The sequence below is a fragment of the Anser anser genome (assembly GCF_964211835.1).
Source record: "Anser anser genome assembly, chromosome: 4".
In the NCBI taxonomy this organism is placed as follows: Eukaryota; Metazoa; Chordata; class Aves; order Anseriformes; family Anatidae; genus Anser; species Anser anser.
In genome coordinates, this window is record NC_139724.1 from 43,532,061 (window position 1) to 43,555,967 (window position 23,907).

At 39.4% G+C, this 23,907-nt stretch overlaps 1 protein-coding gene across 2 annotated transcripts in view; it reads right to left on the reverse strand.

Annotated features, from left to right (window-relative positions):
• Positions 1-23,907, reverse strand: part of FAT4 (FAT atypical cadherin 4) — a 142,672-nt gene that overhangs the window by 113,097 nt on the left and 5,668 nt on the right. The window lies entirely within an intron of this gene.

Consider the following 23,907-nt stretch of genomic DNA (forward strand, 5'->3'; position numbering starts at 1 on the left):
AAGCAGCATATAGGAATGTATGAAACAGCAGTGGCCAAAAGAAGGGGTGACGTCTATCCCTTGTGAACAAAGTCTTTGCTTGTTTTGAAAGAATGTTATGTTTCTCAATGATATCACTAAATTACTGGCTGTTTTTCCATTTTAAAATTGCTGTGAAGTTGTAGTACTTAAGTAATCACTCTGACTGGCTGCCAAGCCACTTAATCAGTTACATGCATTTTAAATAAAAGCTAACTTACAAGAACTACACCATCTAAATTGTCTATCCCACATTGCAAGTATAAATGTGCCATTATTCTAACTAATGCACACAAAAAAAATAAGAAACTGCTTAGTGAATCAGCCTCCTCTTCAAGATGATGAATTCCTAGTCCGACTAATGGCAACGAGACACTAAAGTTAGGACCACATCAAGTTACATCGTCTGCAATATCCAATCATGCAACTGCTTGAAGTGCCAAACAACTTGGGAAAACTATCATTAAGAAAAGCTGAAGACAGACAATAGATCTACTCAGGGCTAGATTAACGCAAACAATGGAAGTGATAAATCAGAGATTGCACCCTGTCAGTGGGCAAGAGGTTAGAAAGGGGTTGAGATATGAAATTCTCAGCCTTTCTAAATAGAAAGTTTGGGGTGCGGAAAGGCCACCAGTAAAGTCTGAAGCCTAGGGGTTGGTAATGAAAATGCTTTTGTGCTTGCTTTTTTTGTATTTGTACAGAAATGAATATGCTATAATACAAGAAATGCACTAAGTAGCAGCTATAGAGCAGCTTTGGAATTAAAATGGTATTTCTGCAGGCACCTGTCACTTAGCAAGAATGATTTTTTTCCTTTTATTGTGCCTTTAGTTCTATACAGATATTGCTGTATTTTAATGCAATATTGCTACACCACATTTGTTCATCTGCAACATACTGCACCATGAGTTGACATGTTAATACATCAGCTCTGAATTCAATGAAAGCAGATTTTTTTGCTTGAACGCATAGCAATAATATGTAGCTCTCCCTGAACCCTCACACACCACCTTCTCACGACCTGATGTTCCTTTTGCAGTCCATTCTTTCCCCTGGTTTAGAGGGGCACAAAGCTTTTCCAGGCAGGAAAAAAGCAGCTACAGAAGTGCTGCAGGCAGCAGTGACCTGACAGCACGGGTTTGCTGGGATGTGCCAGTTGCTGGCCCACAAATCAGCTAAAAACGGATCATCTCCCAGGCAAGGTCTAAGACCCCAGATCAGACCAATTACAGTTGGAAGTGCTTTGCAGGACAAACGGATTAAGGCATGGCAGGTCTAAACTGAGGACAGCCATTCGTGGTTAAAAAATAAAGCACTTTAACTTATCCAAACCAACTGCCTACCTCTGCTTTCCCCCCAACCACTTAACACAAAGATAATCTGAAATAAGTATCTTTCCACACAGGCATCCTCAAGGCAATTATTTTGCTGTAGGAATACAGCCAGGAAGAATAATCTCCCTGCTTTCTCTTTGGGAAGGCAGGAACTGAGTGAAGCCTTAAGAAAGCCCATCTTTCAGCTTCCATTCTTCCCACACACATCTCAAATTATCTGCTGCATTTCTTCTGCTCATTTGACTTCTAAAGCTCAAGCAAAGCAGGGATTCAGATAAAAGCCAGTGGTAAAAAAACCCAGCCACTTCCTATGGTGATCTTTGTGCAGCACTAACCCCAGGGTTTTTTGGAGGCGGGGGAGCGTGGGTTGGTTTGCTTTCAGTCAGCATCAGAAACTGAGGACTTTACTTTGGATAATTGATATATTCCATTGCAAAGAACAGCTCAAACCAGAGTAACTATGTAAATTGTTTTAGTTACATGTGTAAACAGTACTTCCAGCTTTTTTAAAAGGAAAATTCAGTTACTGAATTTTAGAAAAGTTTTTTTTTTTTTTTAAATAAAAAAAATAGTTGTACAAGACCAGCTAGTAATTCATGGAAAAACAGATAAAATAATGAAACAGCAGTAAGTGTGGCAGTGAGAGAAAAATGAGGCAGCACATTCCAGATGGAATAACTTCTTAAAGTCACAGTTTACGGAAACATCATATATACACCTTAATTAACAAATAAATTCCATATGTTTTCATATCTCGATGCATATACATAAGCCCTCTATGTGGGATTCAAAAGAAGTCGTGAAAATTTGGCTAAGGTGTCCTTAACTGCTGTCACCTATGAAGTTGCAGCCACTGACAGCGTGGTGATCCTGCAAGGCACACAGAGAAAGGGTCTGATGAATACAGAGAAATATATAAAAATCCAGTTATTCACTTACAAGTCAGACAAAAGTTGATAGCATTGACCTAGCTACCTGGTCCCCTTCCCTCTGGCCTGAGATGGGAAGGAAAATGTCAGCCACCACCTCTGTGTTTCTGGCCACCCTGCACTCCAGAAGCCCAAAAACAAGTAGACCCCATTCTCTCACAATTTCATCAGTATTTTGGTTTTGAACTTTTGGGAGGTGATTTTTCCACACACAGTGGTGAAACCTTCTGGACTGGGCTCCACGAGCAGGCCTGGGACCCTGGGCAGGGCAAGGGGTCAGTTTGGCTGCTACAAGGGGCATCCATCTTGCGGAGCCCAGATGGCAGCCTGGGCTCAGTACTAACTGGCTCCCTTGGGCTGAAGCACCAAGGTAAACGCCTGAAAAATAGCAAAAGCCTCCCAGGCAGCTCTTAAGTGTAAGACTTGTTTGATTTGGCTCTTGCCATATTTCCTCTACCTGCAAAATCACATACAATCTGCATATTTGTTTGGTTTAAGCTATTTTACTAGTTCGTGAGATTAGGCTGTGATATATTTTGTCCTAAGTGCACCTTCACTTTAAGAGTGGGCCTCCTATCAGAAAAAAAAATATTTACTTTGAATAACAATTGTGTATCCTGCATGTAACACTCAAAAGGGACCAAAACCTTCCTGGGGAGGAAGTTGGAAAACCCTCTGCGTTAGAAGGAAACTTGGCTGGAGGTAGAGCCGCTGGCACTCCGTGAGAGTGGGAAATGACGGATTAAGAGGTAGAGGGAGAGATGAGAAAGCAAGAGATTAATTGGGTAAAAGGAGACAAATGATGACCTGAAATAACTGGACCAATCTATGTGAGCACACCTCAGTGTCCAGATAAATTTTAAACACAGTCTACTCACAAAACAGGTGCCAGAAAAGCAATCTTTAAAATAATAATTAAAAACCGCTTCTGATATTACTCTTTTCTTAATATGTATTACAGGCTATCTTGGGATACTACCTGGATTTCCAGTGTCTTTTGCATGAGCTATTCTTCAGCAATGAAGACAACAGGACTGAAGGAGCATGCCATGCAGTCTCTCATTGTATACAGTGGAGGAACATGGTACAACTTCTTCAGCTTAATTAAGAGCAAGCTCTTCCTCACTTAAGGACAGCCTCTTTAGTTAATACTAATATTTCTCTACCCCAGCTTCTCGAGTCAAAGAGCAACTCTTAGCCAGCACTGACAAGAAGCTGCTCATCAGCCCTGGGACACTGCAACCACTGTTCCCTTTCTGCGCTTTGTTTTACATCTTCCCTTGTTTTTCCCCAACAAGCCATGGCACAATCAATGATCCCCTCCCCAAGCTGCAGCTGTCAATACCAGCTCGCTCCGCTTCTGAATCTGCGAGCGCTCCAGAGTCAATCTTCCCATGAAAATCAAGTCAATGACCTGCCTTCCCTGGTTCTTGTGAACCAAAGAGACGACCATAATTTTTCTTCCCCTCAGTTCTCACGTGTTGTAAATGTTCACTCGAGTTGTTAGGCAATACAAAATGCATTAATTCCTCCAAAGTGAGTTCGCCATGAAAGATTTAATTGTGGCTGATTAGGCATAGTTCTCTTTTTTTCTTTTTTCCCCCTTCTCTTTTTTTTGGGGGGGTTGGAAGAAAGAGAAGAGGAGAATGCAAAGATATTTTTCACTCAAAGCCTACGTTAGCCTTATTATCTAATCAAGTGGAAAGGCCTTTGTCTGTCCTGGCCCAGCCAAAAAAGTGCAGCAATAAAAACCTTTAAGATTTTTCTCAATCTTTTGTTACCCTAAAAGACCCAAGTTTAGTCAATTGCTGTCACATCAGAAGAAAGAAAGAGAGGAGGAAAACAGAAAAGAAAGAGAAAAGACATTGCTGTAGCTGTTTTAAAAAGGCACTTTTTGTAACCCATGAAGAAGTCCGGTATACAAAATTGCACAGTAACTTTTCAAAGATTTGCATTTAAAAGATTGAATACAGGTCGCTTCCCTGTGACCATAGAAACATTAGAAAAGGTGGAAAATTCAGTCTACAGAACTTCAAATGACTTTATTAAAGTGTCACTAATCAGAACCCAAGAACACAAGGTTTTAGTGTTTGGGCTAACAAAGTGAACAACCCCCAAAAGTCAAATGACCTTCTAAGAGCATTACTTCCGTACCTTGCCTATCCTCTACATAATAGTACTGCATGCTGCTATGCCTAAGACATTCAGCAGTTGACATTACTATTAGGGTTGAAATTTTCAACATATCTACAAAAAAAGAATGTCTCAAAAATCCATCAGTATGAAAATTCATAAATGCATGAAGCCCACAAGCAAAGAAATAATTCCTTTCCCTTTACTTATGTATTATGGCGTATGTTTAGCTGATACAGGGACACAACAGACCCAGCTGCAATGTTCTGATCTAGGTTCAACCCTTACAATTACACAATACGGTTTAATATTTTCTTCATGCCACACATGCACGTTCTTATGTTGCTAGGAATGCACACCAAACCATGGTGAAGAAAGAAGTCTAATAAAATGTTGCACATAAGGAATTAATCCAAACACAAACAATTCCATGCACTTCGCCTTGCTTTATTACACTTGTCATCCCTTAACTGAGTGACTGGATCAGTATTCTACACAATTCTCACAAACCTCCAATGCCTTGCAGGTAAAATTTGGTAGGTGGACAAATTTTTAACAAAATATTATACCGTATTATATAGGGAAATTATATGGTTTTACTATGTGAAGTATGACTCCATTTTTTAAACTTTCTGTTAATAACCATTTAGCTATGCAATTAACTAGGTCTCGAATATCAAAACAGCTATCATATGTAACTTCTCCAGAATTAATCTGATGTATTAGAGATGTATCCGCCACTAATTAAGCAAGTCTTAAGTAACTGCAACATAATGAGTAGCTCCAAGCTACTTAATTTCTTAAATGTCAGTGAACAAAGGTGAGTTTTTTCAAACTGACTCGTGTATGTAATCTCAATGGAGATGAAAGCCCTTTGAACACGATTTTTTTATTAGATCACTTTCTTCCTGGTTTGACTTGATGAATATCCTTAATTTGAAGCATTCAGTAATTAGTCCAGACAAGGACAGTACTGCATTCATTATTAACCTTTACTCAGTATGAACTATTTTGATCTAGGAAGGCTTACATTTAAATATTTCTTTTGAAAAGGTAGTATTTTTGTCCCATAAATTGTCCACGTAGAAAAACTAGATACTAAAACTGTTTAACGCTATAATGCTAATTCTAAATTCAGTCCTAAGTAGAACCTCAACAGTGGGATTAATTTAGGAAAATGAAACAAAATAAAAATACAACATATTGTAGGAAAAGAAGTGTAGCTGTTATTGCAACTTGACCATGCTCACCACCCACCCTCCGAGCAGCCCCAGCAGAGCTCTAGCAGAGCTCTGCACCGGTATTGCAAGGCTTCAACCCACTCACCGCTGTAGCCAGGCTCCTTGGGCTCACTCTAGGAAATGACTTCTTTTCACAAAACAGAGCTGGATCTGCTTCTTTGATAACCTTAGAGAAACTCCACCGTTTCTAACCCTTGTTTTCATCACATTTGCAGCACAGAAAAACTACTGTAAGATCAGGCAGAGCTTTCAGGAGCAAAAATTATTCCCTGGTTGGGTTAGGTCAGATATGACAGGCAAAATGAAAGAGGGGAGATGTCTGCCTAAGGACAGAAGTCAGGCAGACATCTCCCAGACAGAAAACAAGAAAAATGTTGAACAAATTTAAAGAGAAATCTTTGGTTCATTATTTGTCCTCCCAGTAGCCAAACACGCTTTTTTTTTCCTGACTGTACTCTTTTCATGTTAGCAGGACTATACGCTGTCCCAACCTGGTTATTTCAGAACTTGAACAGAGCAGTTATGAATGTACCATATAATGGGATAACAGCTAATGCACATAATCCGCAAGTAACAAAATAGGCAGAGTAAGGGAGATCTTTCTGTTCGGCCTGTAAGAAACCGCAGGGATGCATTGCACTGCTTGCGTACCAAAGAGATGCCAGTGAAGTCTTTCTAAGAAAAGATCTTTGGTTCTTAAAAAAATTGCACTACTTCAGCAGTATACTCACAATGAAAAGAGAACACTAATTTGCATCAGCTTTAAACATCTATGTTCTAGTGCTACAAAGCCTATGGCTGATAAAGTACTCTTTCTCCTTAGCAATAATTGTAATGAAAATGCAAAGATCTGGCAAGATATTTGCTTCTGAAATACTTCTCTATTACCATGGAGAATTTGGAATATCCACCACTGCACTGGAACAAAATGAAGATAAAGGAGCTTGAATGCTACTATTATTGTTAAGATTTCTTTCTTCTTTTAAAAAAGCTCCGTGGATTTAAAAGGGATAAGAATTAATCACAGACATAAATCAAATACTGCTGCCAGTAACAGAGCAGGAAGACGTGTTAAATAAAAACAATAAATACAAATGACTACGCACTAAAATAAACACACACATATATATATGTAAACATATGTATGAAATTTACACTTGGAAATTAACAGAAGAGGAAAGCACCCGTGGGTGCAGAAAATGACAGAAAACTAGAGTACAATAGCAAGAAAAAAATGCATCTTTCTTCTAAACTGAAGGTTTATCTTCGTATTTTTCAGTGATCCTCTTGAGACAAAGCCTGGATTCCTACAGTAGGAATTACCTTACAATGAGTTCACTTTGGGCAAGCACTCAAGTAAAAAGTTCACAAGACCAAAAGAGTGAGGCAGGCAACATGGGAGTCCGTGGGACAAGCCTCCATCACACCACAGCATCATTGCACACACATGCAGCGAGTCCAGTGCCTGCCTGCCTTACCTCCAAAGATTATGCTTTGGAGGTTTGCACTGCACGACTTGGAGCAGGGCAAAGAAGGTGGCAAAAAAAAAATAGAGGCTGCAATGATGGTTATTTGGAGAAGGGGCTAAACTTCACCTATTCCCCTTGGGAAGGTGATGTGCGCAATACATCAACACATTTTCTAACAGCATGCCATGACCACCTCTCTGCAGCTCTCCTGCCTGATACTGCAAAGGTTCTGTACTCTGAAAGAGGGACACGTGCACTCATCTTCCCCTGCCAGAGGCTCAATAACCAGGAACCCTCTGTGCCTAGGGAAGATCATTTTGCAATTTGTTACATGCTTCTCCTCATTGACCACTGAAGCCCTGGCTTTGGATGACCTCGACTTAAAGGCTGGGCTAGAAGATCTTGGAGCTCTTTTCCAACCTAGATGATTGATTCCACGATTCTGTGACTTCTCCTGGGGCTGCAGCATCCAGCTGCATTCCTTCATTCCACTCATTCCTGTATGCCATTATTCACCCAGGACTGCCTGCATTTGAGATGAGGAAACAGTTGTACTACTAACTAAATCCTTAGATAGCTTTGTTATTTTCTTTGGCAGACTTGTTGTAAGCCATCGTTAAAACCTGACTTCTACAGCATTTTCAGCTTCAAAATAATAGCAATCAAATCCAAAAGCTAACTATGTTCTGCTTTATTTTTAAAAACTTGTCTATTTGCTAAAGCCAGAAAAAAAGATAAGCCTCAATTAAATATATACATATATATATATAAGGACAGAAAATAGGATTTTATAGAAAACAACAAAAAAGAAAATGAACTGAAGACTTAGAACAGAGAAGATTCTGGAGAAAATGATGTTCTCTTCTAAGGCTCCAGTTATCTCAAGTCTATTCAACGCACCCTATCCCATCCAGCAGAGGCACACAAGATATAGGAACCAAGTCCCAGGAGATGCTCCAGAACCCCAAATGCTCCAAACCTATTAAATGCCTGGATGTCAGGACTTAGACATGAAACTTTCAGCAGTATCAAAATATTCTGTGAGGGGGAAAAATAGCCTATATGATAATATTTTTGGAAACTATCCTGGCTTAAGCCACTGCTAATCCCTCTGCTCTATTGCTAGCCTTTCATCCCCAGTCCCTCACTGCCCCTTACTGTCAGCCAGCACCGGCTCTTGCATCACTAGGCTGTAAAATGGGTTAGGAAAATTGACCTGGCTGAAAAATAATTATTCTGGGGCTATTTTTCAGCTGGATCAGTTTCCTAAGTCTCTTTACAGCGTGCTGAGAACAGCTGTTGGTGCCAAGGCAGAGAGCAAGGGCAGCACTGAGCAGCTGGGGGCAGGAGGTGAGCCAGGGTAGTGACCACGCAGCCCCCACCAGATACCTCCTCAAACTGCCTCTCTGGAGAGCAACATGCAGGCTCTTTTCAAAGGACCCTTAAAAATGCAGTGAAGGCCACTTTCAGAAAAGAATGCCACCGTCGTGATAAAAACAAACGAGCCTGGACCAGAATTTATGTCCCTCAAAAGAAATTAAATCGTTGAGATGAGACCAGCCGACCATCGCACCAGTGTGCCACAATCCCACCCATCTTTTAGACAGCAAGCGGAGCCAGGCAAAACTTACCAGCCTGTAACGCAAACAGCACTCCCTCAAAAGTATATATATTAGGCTTGGACTGGAAGTTGTAAATTTTTCTGACGGCACAATTCACATGCCATAAGAGGCCTAAATCCAGCATCCATAAAGGTAAAACTGAATTTCAGATGCTTAGGTGTGTGAAAGCTAGCACCTATGAAACAACCACTGATTGACTATTAGAGGGAAAATGACTTTTAGGGGGCTCATAAAGTAAGGATATTTAGCTGCAAGCTACTGACAGACATCTCTAATGTAAATCCACAATGCCACGTTTATAAGGTAGTTTTATGAAGGATGTAACTTAAAAAATATATAAATTAAAGTAACTACATTGAAACTACCCTGCTGTAATTTTCCCTTCGATCTATACATAACATGTTAGATTACCAAAACATTACATAAACTTTTGTATTTTAATGATTGTGGTGAATCATATAGCTCAATACTACAATTATTCTCCACGTGACTAGGAAAAGAACAAATAAAAACTACCATTTACAAAGTGCTTTCAGCTAATACAAAGAAAATTCCTCCCCAGAAGAGCAGACTACTTCCCAGTAAGTCTGGGGTCTTGACAAAGATTAAGAACAAAGAAATGCAACTGATTTCACTGAACAGGAGATAAAACTGCGGTGCCCTATGTAACACGGCATCTCAAAAAGCTTCACATCTATTACATACTTCGGGCTGAATCCAATTTGTACAAGATCCTTTGTACCTCTCACTGTCCCATTGCCTCCTGAGTGCACCTCTATTCTAACAGCCCTGTTACATGAAGTAGCTATTCATATGTAATTTGGAAGAAGATTTGTACAACGTAAAAGCAAACTATTTCCAAAAACATGACAGAATCTCAGCTGCCCTCTCACTATTCTAATGTATCCCTAAAATAATGCCAAATGCCAGTTCAGAGAGTCAAATAAGAAAGGAAATATTTCAAAATAACAAATATAAATAATATATTTTGCAAAAGGACATGCACAGATCTAATACATTTGTTTGAAAATGTAATTACAAGCGAGTTGAATTTGATGCAAGTAAAAGAACGCTGAATATTATGTAGACATCATTCAAGAGATGCTTAATTCTATGTTTCGGCATGCTACCATCATGTCTGGCAGTTGCCAACCACCTGGAATTTCAAGTGGAAGATGACAGTCATTGCCATTTGCATTACGATCCCCTTGTTTGTAGAACAAATGCCTTTTTTCCCCAGATGACACCAAAGAAAAAATTTACACGTTCACAGCAGGCACATTTCAAGTCTCATTACCTTTCACTAGGTATTTAGAAACGTCAAGCCAGAGCAATGTCATTGGGTTTCGGATTGGTAATAATTTACCAAATTGCCATTTTCAATCGCAATTTTGCAACACACGTAGAGACTACAGTGCATAAATTGTTCAATATTGGTGTTACTTTATCTAGACCCCAGGGAGAAGGTCAGCTTTGTTCTCTCCAGAAAATATTCAGTGACTCGGAGCATACATTATTATATTCAGAACTTGACAACTATCACATGGAAATTCATGTTTCTGGTTATATAAAATATATTATGAAATATTCAGCTGTGTTTCTATTGTGCACAACAAAAACAACTAAGTGCCTCATTTCTACATTCTTTTATAAGCATTTTATATGCTCAGTGGGAGGGACAGAAAAAGAACTTAGTTAATCATTAAGCTTTTTCTTTTTAAGAGAAAGCCACACTGACTGTCCCAATTAATCATCTGTTGGTGTCATGGAGGAAATCTTAAGGCAATGTTTCCCTGTTTCAGAGCCCTTTATTCTAAACCCTAGACTTTTTTTTTTTTTAATGGAGAAGTACAAAGCTACACTGTATAATCATATTAAAATATGCTTTGGAATAGTGGAGAAAGATAGTATCTTTCAGCCTACTAATGCAGTTCTTTCTTTCCAATACAACTTTCTTGGCTGAAAATTAAAAAAAAAACAAAACACACCACCACCACAAACTATTAATGAACTGAGCTTCTTCTAAAGACAAGATTGCCATGTAAACTTTATTAAACATTTTTGAGCAATTGAACACACTGCCCATTTCACACATTTCCATTTGCAGTTGAACATGAGGGCCACAGGAGGTGTGGAAGAAGGAAGAACTGCTACCACCAACCTGTTCTCAAACATGCTATAAGTATTTGCTGGTTGCTGTTCCCCATGTGAACAGAAACCTGCACCTGCGACAGGACTCGCTACCCAAATTTAGCCACCTTGAATGCAGTGGCCTAGTTCAAGCAAGGCATGCAGGTCCCGGCCACACAGGATGGACACTTTGGAAGGAGTCTCCCAGTCATGATAGGTGGGTGCATTCACTCTCTTCATTGCCTCTCACTTTGCTGAGGAGATACTGGAAGCCTCAACAAATGGCTTATTAGTGATATTATTACAAATACTAGATGCAACTGGGGAGCCAAACAATGAGATACCTAAACCACGATGTTATGGTTCCCCTGGTAAGCAAAGACTGAGAGAGAAAACTTACAGGGTGCAAGAGCTTGCAGGTGACCCCAAAGCCCACCATCTCCTGAACCAAAAGGACTGCTGGTCCCAATTGCAGTAAAAGAGGAAAACAGCTCAATTCAAGGTTTCTTTAGTGAAGACATTCTCTGCAGCGAACAGATGATCATTACTCAAGGAATTCCCATTTTAGTAAGCAGCCCATTTTATTTAACATAGGAAATACTGTTCTGTAAATTAGGAGATAGCCTATGTCTTGGCACTACCAGAAGGTCAAGCTGCTAGCCCTACACTAGTAGTCCTAGTCTTCAAGAGGAGTGAAGAGAAGAGGATTTTATAGTTGGGTCTTGAGTGTGTACATGCATAAAGTTTCTCAATAACTACATTTTTAAAATCTGAATCTTTCCCCTTTCATAAGAAAGCTATTTTTTCTCCCTTTAACCCTGGCTGGAATAGATCTGATACGTGTGTTGGTAATACAATTTTTAGGCTGCCAACATTCCCCTACCAAACTACTTTAGACTTTCCATTCTTTTTACCAGCCTATGTAGATATCCCATACCAAAATTCGAACTTAGGTCAGGGAAGGTATTTTTTGTCTTTTTAAAAACTACGCCACAACAGAAAGCACTCTAATACTAGATAAAGCTCAATTTTATTTTTAAAATTATATGAACAATGACCAAGACACGTGTCTAAAAATGTCAATCTAAATTTAAAAATGTCTAAATATCTAAAAATTTCTAGAGTTTGTGTTCTTGACAGTTTCTACAGAACTGTGCTCCACTCAGTTGTCCTGTAACCTTCTTCATACTATAACTGATTGGTAGTTCTTTTCACGGGAGCAATGTGTTAATAGCATTGTCTTATACTCCTCTTTACTACGTTACATCCACGTAAAGTGACTAATTACAGATTGCAGAATGTCTTGTTTCCCTTATTTCTTTGGCAAAGGCAAGATTTTCCTAGTTGTTTGGTGTTTATCCTGTGTCACTTTCAAAATATATTTTAAATTACACAAATAGGTCTTTCAGATTTACTCAGCGCCTCATTTTCTCCTTGGTTGTACCAATGTAAATGAAGAGGAATTTAATTAAATAAAAATATAATTATAGTGATGGAAAATTAACATAACGAAATGAAAGAAAAGCTAGTTCACTTTTTTTTTTTTAAGGATTCCTTTTATAAATTCCAGATTCCTATGCTCATAAGTCCTTCAGAGAGCCAAAGCTGTAATAACAATAATACATTTTCATGGAAAAAAAGCAGCCTTTTAATGCTTACAATGTATGGCCTTTTTTTTTTCCTCCCAGGAAGAATGTATCTGGGCTGCATTTATTTTTCTATTTGTATAGTAGTAGCCATAATTAATATTCATAATATTATCCTGTATTTATAGAAGAGACTGTTTGCACATGTGAGACCTCAAGGAATCATAAAAGCTCATTCATTTTATAGCAGCATATCTTAGAATGAAACACTGTCTCCCTCCAGCAGTTTTGGACGGTGTTACACCACCAAAAAATGTATTTCATTGTTTTAAAAATACAGGTATAGGGGGTGATCAAAGAAGTAGAGAGAGCATTTTGAAGACAACAGACAAAAACAAAGATGGTTTGGACAAGTTTGGCCTTTTCCTCTGAAAAAAACTGCAATGTCAATTTATTGATAGCAACTGATAAAGACATTCAAAATGAAATTAAATTGCTCTAGCATGAAGTCTTACTTTCATGCTCACCAGTAGGAACATCCTGTGGCTTTCCAGCTGTCATGAGCAGGAAAACATTACACTTACGAAACAAGAATTTTCTTAAGGCCTCTTACTGAAGATGCTTGTTCAAGACTGCTTTAAATATATGGAGGGAAAAAAAAGGCCTTGTTTCTAGTCCCTCCTCCTCAGCTCTGCACTGATGGATGTTGTTGCTTAAGGGTGTAACGGATCCGATGACTTGGAACAACCACTATGTCTTGTGAAAATGACTCATTTCTGCAAGCAACTTTAAAGTTCAAACAAAGTACTACCTAGATAATGGCGGCTGATTGATTTCTACAACAATAAAAAGCAGAAATGTTAAAAAACCTGAACTTTGCTCAGATGAGCAGTGTGTGCGGCTCACTCTTCCCTTACAAGCTCCTCTACACATCCCTGTGCTGCAGTAGATCGTCTTCCTCCTGTGCCAAACTGCAGGCAGACTTATGCATTACCTTCTTGCAGGCAAGATATTATTTATACACTCACACATACGCATACAAACATACAGATTGCATACAATAAATGATTGTGATAATGAGTGGTCTGAGCAACATGGAGGGTCCACGCAAGAGGAGCACTAGCATTCGGGCTGGTTACGAGCAGGCCAGGGCGGCCAACGCATTCAGTTCAGTTCTTAGGAGCTGCTTCCAGCACTGCATTGTAATTTTCCTATGAGGAGATAAGAACCAAAGGTCAGACAGCAGGACTTGGTAGAACTGCAGCGCAAATCCCTAAGGGCTCGTTATTGTTCATTTGTTACCGAAACCTAAAAGGAAGGCTTAGCTCCAGCATACGGCATCCTACTGAGCACAGACATACAGGATTATTGAATTTATGCAACTTCTTCTCTATGCTGTAAAATGTATTAAAATAAACATATTCATGTAGTCTTCTTCCTCCCCTCTTACCTCTTTCTCTCACACAAACTCAAAACAGTACTGAGCAGAAAAAACAATAAGAGACACCTTTATCAGCCTCAGCCATCTGTGTTCCTTTAGTCTGATCCAAGTATTTTGGCAGGCATGTGTGCAGCTTTCTCCTACCCAATATCATCCTGCCCTGCAAAGAAAATGTTCACTCCCACTTCCTCCTCTTTCCACCAGTGCACAGCTCAAGCAGCCGTCTAAATCTGTCGATTGCAGGACTTGAAATGAGAAGGCACCGTTGCTTACGTTTAATTAAGTACGATCTGAACACGATCATTTAGCCATATTCTGAGTAACTGCAACCCCACTCAATAACACAACGTAGAGAAATAGATGATAAAAAACTGCAACTTACGGCGCTGATCATAGGACTTATTTGGTGTGAAGAAATGTATATGTAAAAATTAAATAAAAGCTGACTCCTGGAAAGCTAGAAGTATGTGAGTTAAGAGGGTTGTTAGAGAGGAAAAAAAAAAAAAAAAAACATGGAAAGAAAACCTCTACTTCTTTTAAGATCATCACTACCATAAATTAGTTTCCAGACAATCTGACATGACCCTGCTGGGGTTAAAATCTGGATTTTCATTAATTTGTTCACTGAAATCATAAAGGCTCAAATTCTTTTCTCAAACCAGACAGACATAAAAACTTTATTTAGCACCTTTCAAAGGGAATAGAAACATGCTCACAAAAAAAGTCATTTAAATAAATGCACAAACAAAAATGCAGGTCTCTGAAGAATAAGAGTGCAGTAAACTACTGAGTTTGTCTTCTGTTTCTAAACAGCCTTGTAATTGCAACATGTCTCCATATTTCAGACAGTGTGACATTTTGATGGATTAAAAAGATTTGTTGTATTGAAAAGAATAAAGAATGCGGAATGGGGAAAAGCCCCAGGAATCCCAGAGTGTAATATGATACAAGAAAACCCCTATGGAAAATACAAGCTTTAAGCGCATACACTGCAGACATGTGCCATCGTTCAGGCATTTTATTTATTCCTCCAAACTATTTCAGCAGAATTCTCTTAATTTATCAAAAACGATCCAAAAGGGAGTTGACATGAAAAGCCTTCACCTCAGTTTTCTCTCTAGTTCTCCAAGGAACAATTTATCTCCTGGTACGTTGTACGGGAAACATAATCACATATTTCCCCATATACAGTGCTTGTTGCAAACCTACACCTCTAGCTTGAAATTCCAAGTAGTAAACTTTTTTTTTTTCTTATGTCCTATGATATGAACTTGGTATTTTCTTTCTCCACGTGCTATTGGATGCTACACATCAAATTATTGTTTTGATAACCAATTGCTATAGCTGAGTTAAGTTTAGCACTATGTAGATCTGGATGCTATATAAATTAATTTGGCATAACCAGGTTATCAACTCTGTGTACAGGTTAAAAAGGAGACTACAGATTTGGGTAGGTGAAACATCATGTATGCATTCTTTGAATTAACAGCTTTCTCCTGAATTATATTTCAAGAAATGTTGTAACTACCAAAACCCAAACTTGTATACTGTTCAGTTAAAAACCCAAAGATGAGTAGATATGTTTGCTTAAAATTGTAAATTATTCAACATTGTAAATTAATATTTTACCTGTGCATATTTTAGACAAAAACACATCTTGAAAATGCTTCAAAGGCTTTAAAAATCAATATACCTGCAAATGAATCCTTAAGGGAAAAGCCTGAAATGATTTTAAAACTAAAATTACCACTCATTAGCACAACTCACTAAACGAGAATTATCCTTTGTTCATTCCTCGCTTCACAGTAGACATTAAAAGCACATGAGCAGACGTATCAAAGCAGAGCTGTGCACCAGTTTGGAGCAGCTTCCCCCCCGACACCTGGCAGAAGACCCTTGGCATGATTCCTGACCCAGCTCCCGAGGGCAGGAGGTGTGCCAGGGTACTGCCATGCCCAGCTCTGGTCCTGCTCTGCTCTCCCAAAGTAGGGTCAGGAACGAACCACTCTTCCTTCCCATTAGTGAGGGCGATTGTTACTCTCTGTACTAATAAGCTGTCCCATAAAGCATAGATATCCACCTAAGAATCTGGAAATGAGTGAAAAGTCACTTGTAAGACAAAGTTTTCAGCTTATCGGTTTCCTCAATGCTAAATAGAATCAAGCAAGAAGTAGATGGCATCCTTAATCCTCAAAAGTTAAATATAACATAGCAGTGAAAGAGAAAGATTACAGATGTGCAGTATTAAACTGCATAGAAGCTTTTCAGAAAAACGGTAGAGCAGCAAGAAGATACAGGACCCAGCAGGCTGTGCACTCCAGTACAGCTTCCACACAAGGAGCACTTGACCTCCAGCCATGCTGGAACAGTAGGCCCCAAAGGCCCAGAAAGACACCTACCAACATCAACCCTTGAAGCAGGAGCTTCACTGTTCTCTCTCATGCCTTCCATTTATCAAAAACTATCTGAGTTCAGGCTTCTGGGAACGTACTGCACTGCAACGCAGGCCTACACATGCCTCACCAAAGACAACATACGACAACGTTGGTCTGAACCTTCGTTGTGTATCTTGTACCAGAGGTACTATGACTGAAAAATGTGTCCTCGATTTTTAGGAAATTCAGAAGGTTAGTAATACAAAGATGAGAAACTGGAATATAACCAAGTTGCACTGCCATGTTCCCCTTGCCTATTAGACACTTCTGTATTTGTGATGGCAACTTGGGGCTTGACTCTTGCTTGACAGAGGTCTGAAAACAGTACAGGTGGATGATACAGAGAAGACTACAGTGTTGCTTGACCCAGTTTAGTTGTTTTCTAAGCACCTCCAACTGAGCAGCTGATGAGAGAATTATTTTGACACATGCATGTACATGCATATTTATAGGGGAGTATAGTTAGCTAAGAGACTGGAAAATGTGGATATCTGAAGTCAAGGATGTTAGTTTTGTGTTAATGCTGATGATACTTCACTTACTGGTCATATGGCACATCTCAAATTATTCTCATTTGTTTACTCAATACAGATCCGTGAGAAAAATCCTTTCAGGTTTTATCTTTATAAAAGGATGCTAAACACACCACCCACAAGGAGATAGACAAGGAGATAGACTGCTGAATGTTTGCAACAGATAACACAAGCACAGTAACCTGTTTGTAGAGCTGGATGTCTGCAGTAGACACAGTAGAACCATGGTATACCAATTCAAGATCGTTATGTCAATACAAACAATAAATAGCCTACTAACAGTGTGTACACACATGAAGATTGCAGAATATGAAATACTAAGGCAAATGCTTGTTCTCAATACTTTTTGCATAGCTGTTGGCACATAAATTACCACTTCATAACAGACTCTTTGAAATTCCTTTGCATTAACTAATGTAACTATATGTATTTTTACAGTATAATCAGAGCTATCAGTTTCCATCTGTTCTACTGTCCTTTTGGTATGCTATTGCTCTGAGGAGGTAAACAAAAATAGATCACTACAAAAACAAACCTGGGTGACAGTCTAGACTAAGTGATCTAATTAAATACAAGATTTATTAGAATAGAGAGAAACATCATAGTAAAACAAAGACACAGTTTCCCAACATATCTAGTATTATTCTTGGCAAAGTGAAGTAAGGCTATAAATTTACTGAAACAAATCATACGATGTACCATACTGATCTGGCATCACTTTTCCTGACTAAATGTTAAGAAAAGTCTTTGTTTTACTTCAATTTTCTTCGCAGTAAATTTTGTTTCTAATTAGAACCCTAGAGTATTAGGGCTTGTCCACACACAGGTTTTGCACAGACATAATTACATGGGTAACAAACCAAACTGAGTTAACAGTAATGCTACTCCCTAGTCTAGACACAGCTAAAACAAACTATACTAGTATAACTATGTCATGCTCCAGGGTTGCTTTGATATACACAAAACAGGCACTTTGTTATGGGGAGGGAAAGAATAGCCCTTGGAGTGGTGTTTTAACAACATTCAGCCCCGACCTTAAAAAAAGAGACCACAAAAACGTCTGAAGCCTCTTTCCACCAGTCAAAAGGGTAAAAACCATCCTCTGATGAGGTGCGGCACTTGCTGCTGCTTCAAAGTTCAAGATGGACTCAGGAAACAGGCAGAGACAGTAACAAAGATCTAAGGAGCCAACAACAACGTACTCTTACTGCAGCAAAGCTGGGGATGAGAGCTGGAGACACCAAGAGGGCATGCATGCTGAGGTGCCTACATTCTGAAGTTCTCCAAAATGAACAGCCACCGATCGTTTCACGTAACACTAGCATATAGAAAGAAACCTGCACTCCATCAGGCTGGGGGGGTATCATTTTACATGGAAAAGGACTTGCTAATTACCATCACTAGAACCTAAGAATCATTCAGAGATTTGTATGAAGAATTTAACACTTAGCAAAAATAAGCACACGAACGTTTCACACTGGTTGTGAGCCATTATTTCTAACGTTTGCATTAGAGACACATGAAAAATATTTTCCATAATAAAGAATGTTGTTTTTAAAGTCTAGTGATTTTTAACATAAAAATTATGAAGTGACCTCACATGCAAAAACGCCCCAAGGCTGCAAAAATAGCAAAGAAATTAGAAACTCTAGATATTAAGAAAATGTAGAAAGGCAGAATCATTAAAGAAATGAGAGAAGATTAAAAGCTTTGAACTGAAACCCACTAATTGGTTTGGAACAGTTTTCAACATAAGTCACATCCATCTCACACTAGTTCAAGGAGAACTTATAGATCCCTTTTTTAAGATCACTGCAAGTGACAGCAATACCTTTAGTTACAGATTTCTCAGCATCAGTAATACCAGCACTAGGGAAAAAAAAAAGGGGGGGGAGGGGTTGGAACTTGGACAAGAAGGCAGATTTTCATTGTTTACTCAAATGTTTCATAAGTAGTTTCCTTTGTCAAGCTACAATTAACGTGCCGCGTATCATTAAAGAATAAAATGACTTATAAATAGTATGAATACAAGGAGTACTCCATTGTTCCCATTTGCACTGGTAACTACAGAGACATGCCAGATAAGACTTATGTAAAATGGTTCAAATTCTGTAACTTTAAAGCCCTCCATCCTTGGCCAGTTCGGTTACAGAAGTAACACCTTCAATGTTTTGCTTGCCCTACCAATTCACACCTTTCCCTGCCTGGAAGAGAGATTAGGTCTAGGCCACATGCAGCCCTGGCAGTTCCTACACATCTCTGAAGCAGCCCCCAGTCCAAACAGGATGGAGACAAGAAAGTTCCTATGGCTCTGCCTGCATCTTCTCCAATGTATCCTGCCATTCCTGCTTAGCATCACTTTCCTTTCCATTGGGTTTCTGGAGCTCCGCACAAGATGCATGAAACAGAGGAGACGCTTTTGAAGCCGTCCATCTCACTCGAGCAAGGACCCACGTGGTGCTGCAGTGACCCAGAGCTAGCTAAGCCACAGCACCTAGTCTGGGCCGAGTCAAAAGCTGCACAAACTAATTACACTACGCAGCTAGGGTTTTATGGCTGTAGCTGCAGTTCAGAGTCATGGTAAAATGTGCTATGATTTTCTTTCCAGGGGGAGATGGCTACGCATTCTGCCTGCCTCCATTAGTTTCCAGACCTTTACCATGCCAGCGGTCTGCCTTGTCTGAAATCCCCATATCTTGCCTGATAAAAGGACTGAACTAGTCCAACACCCCAACTGTTACCCTCTCACTTGTAACACATGACAGACACGTTAGCACCACTGGTCCCTAGCCAGCTCATTGCTCCTCTCAAGGAAACTGCCCACTTAAGGGTTAACCATGCAAACTAAGATTCTGTCTAATTCTGCTTAATCCTGAGTAACATGGCACAGATAACAGTATTGTCCATAGGTTCCTAACATACACCACACAACTGCTTTGGAAGGCAAGACTGAATATAATCACGTGCTTTTCCAGTGATACCCATACGCATTAGTCACTCTGTAACACATATAGGATCATGATGGTGAAACCCTCATCCCCGCTGGAAGAGGTTAAAAGAGATTTTATGTTGAAAAGCCAGGAGAAAGGAGCTAAGCAATTGGTTTTTTTTGTTTCTTTGTTTTTCCAGCATGAGTATGTTATAAGACATAAAATAGCAAACAGAAGGGCTCCCTTCAGGACACCTACATTATTTTTCTCTCAGAGAAGAGCAATGCAACACTTAATAACTAATACAGGTGGGGCAAAAAATAAGATTGATCACAGAACACTTTCACACAATGTCAAATAATCTGGCTTGTCACTGTAGATTACACAGAAATAGGCTAAGTCAAAATAATAAAGCAGCTTTCAAATTTAATAACTATCCAAAATTACACAAATTGGCTGTAAAATACAATGGAATGAGCATTTGTTTTCCTTGCAAATCTCAAACTATTTAGTACTTTGAACATAAATGTTACCTCATGACCTGCATTTTCCAAAAAACACACACTTCTCTCTCCATATGGCAATAACGAGCACAGAATTATACACAAATATGAAACCTAAGTGCTAAAAAATCCACAAACCGCAAATCATAGAATCATACAGGTTGAAAAAGACCCTTAAGATCATCAAGTCCAGCCATCAGCTAGCACAACCAAGTCCACCACTAAACCACGTTCCTAAGCGCCACGTCCACATGGCTCTTAAATACCTCCAGAGATGGTGACTCCACCACCTCCCTGGGCAGCCCATTCCAATGCCTGACCAACCCCCCGTGAAAAAATTCTTCTCAATATCCAATCTAAACCTCCCCTTGTACAGTTTGACACCATTGTCGTATGTCCTGTCACCTCAGAAAAGAAACTGAGATAAACAGTTCTTAGATTTTTTTTAACTGGTTTACTGAAAAGAATGCAAGTCTACACTTTCAGCTGCTTTGTGTTCAGAAGGGGATTCAGCCAATGCACAGCTCTTACCTTGGACCCTCTCTTCAGAAAGGGGTAGAGTACAAACCGGACAGCTATGCAATGAATGGCTCTATAGTGAGATCCTATAGGGAAAACCCCGGGGATGGATGTGAAAGGTGGGAGAGACTTTTTCAGCTGGAGCACTGGGTAGATAATTTCAATATAGTTGATACTACAAAAAAAGAAAGAGTTTAATGATAGAACCTAAAAAAAAAAAAATACCATTTCCCAAGGACAAGGATTCACTTATAAAATAAGCAGTTTCATGCAAGCCTGCTCTTCTTAGACGATACCTAGTCACTGCTTTGAAGCTGCAAAAATTTCTATTTCACACCAGGTGTCTGCCACCCAAAACCATTCCTAAAGCCTAAGTTAGAAAAAAGACTGAATAACAACTTGCTGCTGCTGCTTTCTTCCCAGATCTCAACAGGGACGGTCAACACTGAGCAGCTCCAAGTGCTCTCTGGTTCACTCAGATGCCACACTCTAATCAGAATGATGTCTGGCATTGGGGCAAAAGGTGCCACAGGCAGGAAGAATGGGAAGTTGTTAAGCATAACCTATTGCTGCTCCTTCCCTCCTTCTTAACCAGATCCAGCAGCAAAACAACATGCTGTAAGAGAAGGAAGAAAGATAATGCACAGCACTCAAGGTTTTTCTCATAACAGCTATCTGCTTAAAGACTGTCAGGTATTGTGATACCAGCCAGACCTATTATGCTTTGTCTATATGTGTAGAAAAATGCTTTATAACCTGCTTCTCACAGGGGAATCCAAAATTGGTCAGTCCTCATTTTGTCATGTAAATGTCAAAAAAGTTGAAGACATTATGTGTGAAAGAACACTTAGGTTTTGTGGCTTTATAACTTCTACAGGTTCATGCACGTTCATTATTATCCCTCATCTGTGTTCTGTGAGCCATCACCATAAAAATCAGAACTGAAGGAAAACATTAAAGCTTCTGGATTATAGAACTGATCCATAAAGACTATAGCATGAGTGCATTTTAAGGTGGGTTTTTAAAGGTAAAAGATACTGGTCATGTACTTGGGTATCGGCTGTTTCTTATAAAAGACTGGCACTAAACTCTAAGACTGTATCGAGCACACCCATTTCATCAAACCACTGTTCCAGTGAGCAAAAAAATTAACATCCATAAGCAACATGGAAAAAAGCTGCGTTGTTTATTCAGCACCCACTGATAGGCAGCTTATGCAAGGAATTTTACTGTAGTAGTGCTTGTTCAAGTGCAGGACAGCAAAAGCCACTGCAGAGAAATAAAATCAGTCAAGAGAAATACTGCATATGGTTATGCTTTTTAAGGTTGATAGCTGATTATAATTTATAATATATTTCTAAAGAAGCACTGTACGCTAATTATGTTTGGGAAAAGACGCATTTAAGAAGCTATAAACATGTAAGTAATAATATGAAATCCTAGCTCCCAACCATTGCTTTCAATATTCTTTACAGAATAAAACATTTGTTTTTGATTTCAGGAGTGGTTTGTATTCAACAATGTAAAATTTGTTTAAAGTTTCAATAGTTGTTCTTTTCACTGCTCACCAAATATTCATATTAAATACTTTTACAATGTGTGAGCCTATTGCAACCATAGGGTCTCCTGTGAGTCCCCCTTCAGTCAAGAAACTCTTTAGTCATGTGGGCAGACTCCAAGCTGCAGGATCACGATCCAAATGCTCACTGACAAAGGCTTAACCCTTAAAATAACCGTCCATCAAGACAAAATATAACTTACTAATAACTCAATTTTTATCGGTTTTTGCTTTTATCTTTTACAAATTGCTAGCAGGGATGCAGGCACCGGTGTGACAGGAATCTTCCCACAAAAACAGCATACTATATAAACCAGCAGCAGCAGTCACACAGGTCATGTTCAGACACACTTCAAAACAATAATCAACAGCAAACAGCACACATGCTGCTGAGATAAACTCGCTCATACACACTGAGAAATGAGTTCTGCTCAGATTCCCTGTCTGACAACAGTGCTTTACAGAGCATCAATCACTGTCAGGACAGGAAAATCAGGTTACGCACCTATACAGACCATACCTATAGTGCAGTAAAAACAACAACAAAGTGACAATTAAGATAAAAAGCTACAGATGTCAAGCAAAAATTAGAAATATCCCATCTGCTAAAATCAAAGAGAAAAAAACACCTTGGTGGCTCAAGACAAAGACATAATTCTGAAGTGGAAATATAGATGGGGGTAACACCTGGGACACACGAGGCTATGCAATACTGAGGTAATGGGCTTAGTTGGCGGGGGAAATGGTTGAACCACCGTATTTCCAGCATCCCCCGCTGGCTGACACACTCAGTGGTGCCAGACCCAAACTTCCAGCGAGTGCAAGTTAAATGACTCATAACAAAGCACAGAAGGCATCTCCATAATGTGGTGCAAGCTAAACCAAACACAAGGCTCCCTTTCACAACAGGCCTCCCAGTCTTCATGTGCAAGACGGCAAGAATGGTGTAAAATTTCAGCTCTGTGACCCAACTGCCATACTCCGTGGCAATTAAAATACTTGTACTTCACTGCTGATGTCTCAAACCCGTTTGCTGCTCAAGCTAGTGATATAGAGCACATCTAAAGACCCTCCAGTCAAGGCCAAAGCAAATTGCTTTCTGATAAGGAAAGGTGCCTGCTAAACTGTTACACTTTTCAGTCTGTCACACCAGAGAAGAGAAACAAGAGCATTTTCATGCTCATCTGTGCAGGTAAAGAAGTAACGGTAGATTAGAGATGCATGTGGAGATCTGTCTGAGGGGCTTCACCAGGAAAACCACAAGGCAGGGGGAGAATAAGCACATCCAGGCTGGAGACACTAAATGAACTGTTCAGAGAGCAATCCCCTCCTGGCCAATCCTCAACATCTTTCATTACTGTAATCATGTCAGTATTTCGGTTGTAACTCACATAGGAATAGAAAGACTTAGAATAATTAATGATTGCTAAAATGAGAAGGCATGCAAAACTCAAAATATGCCTGCAATTAAAGCTTTCAGGACCCAAAGCATTCAGTACCCAAAATGTATTTGGCCAATGCTG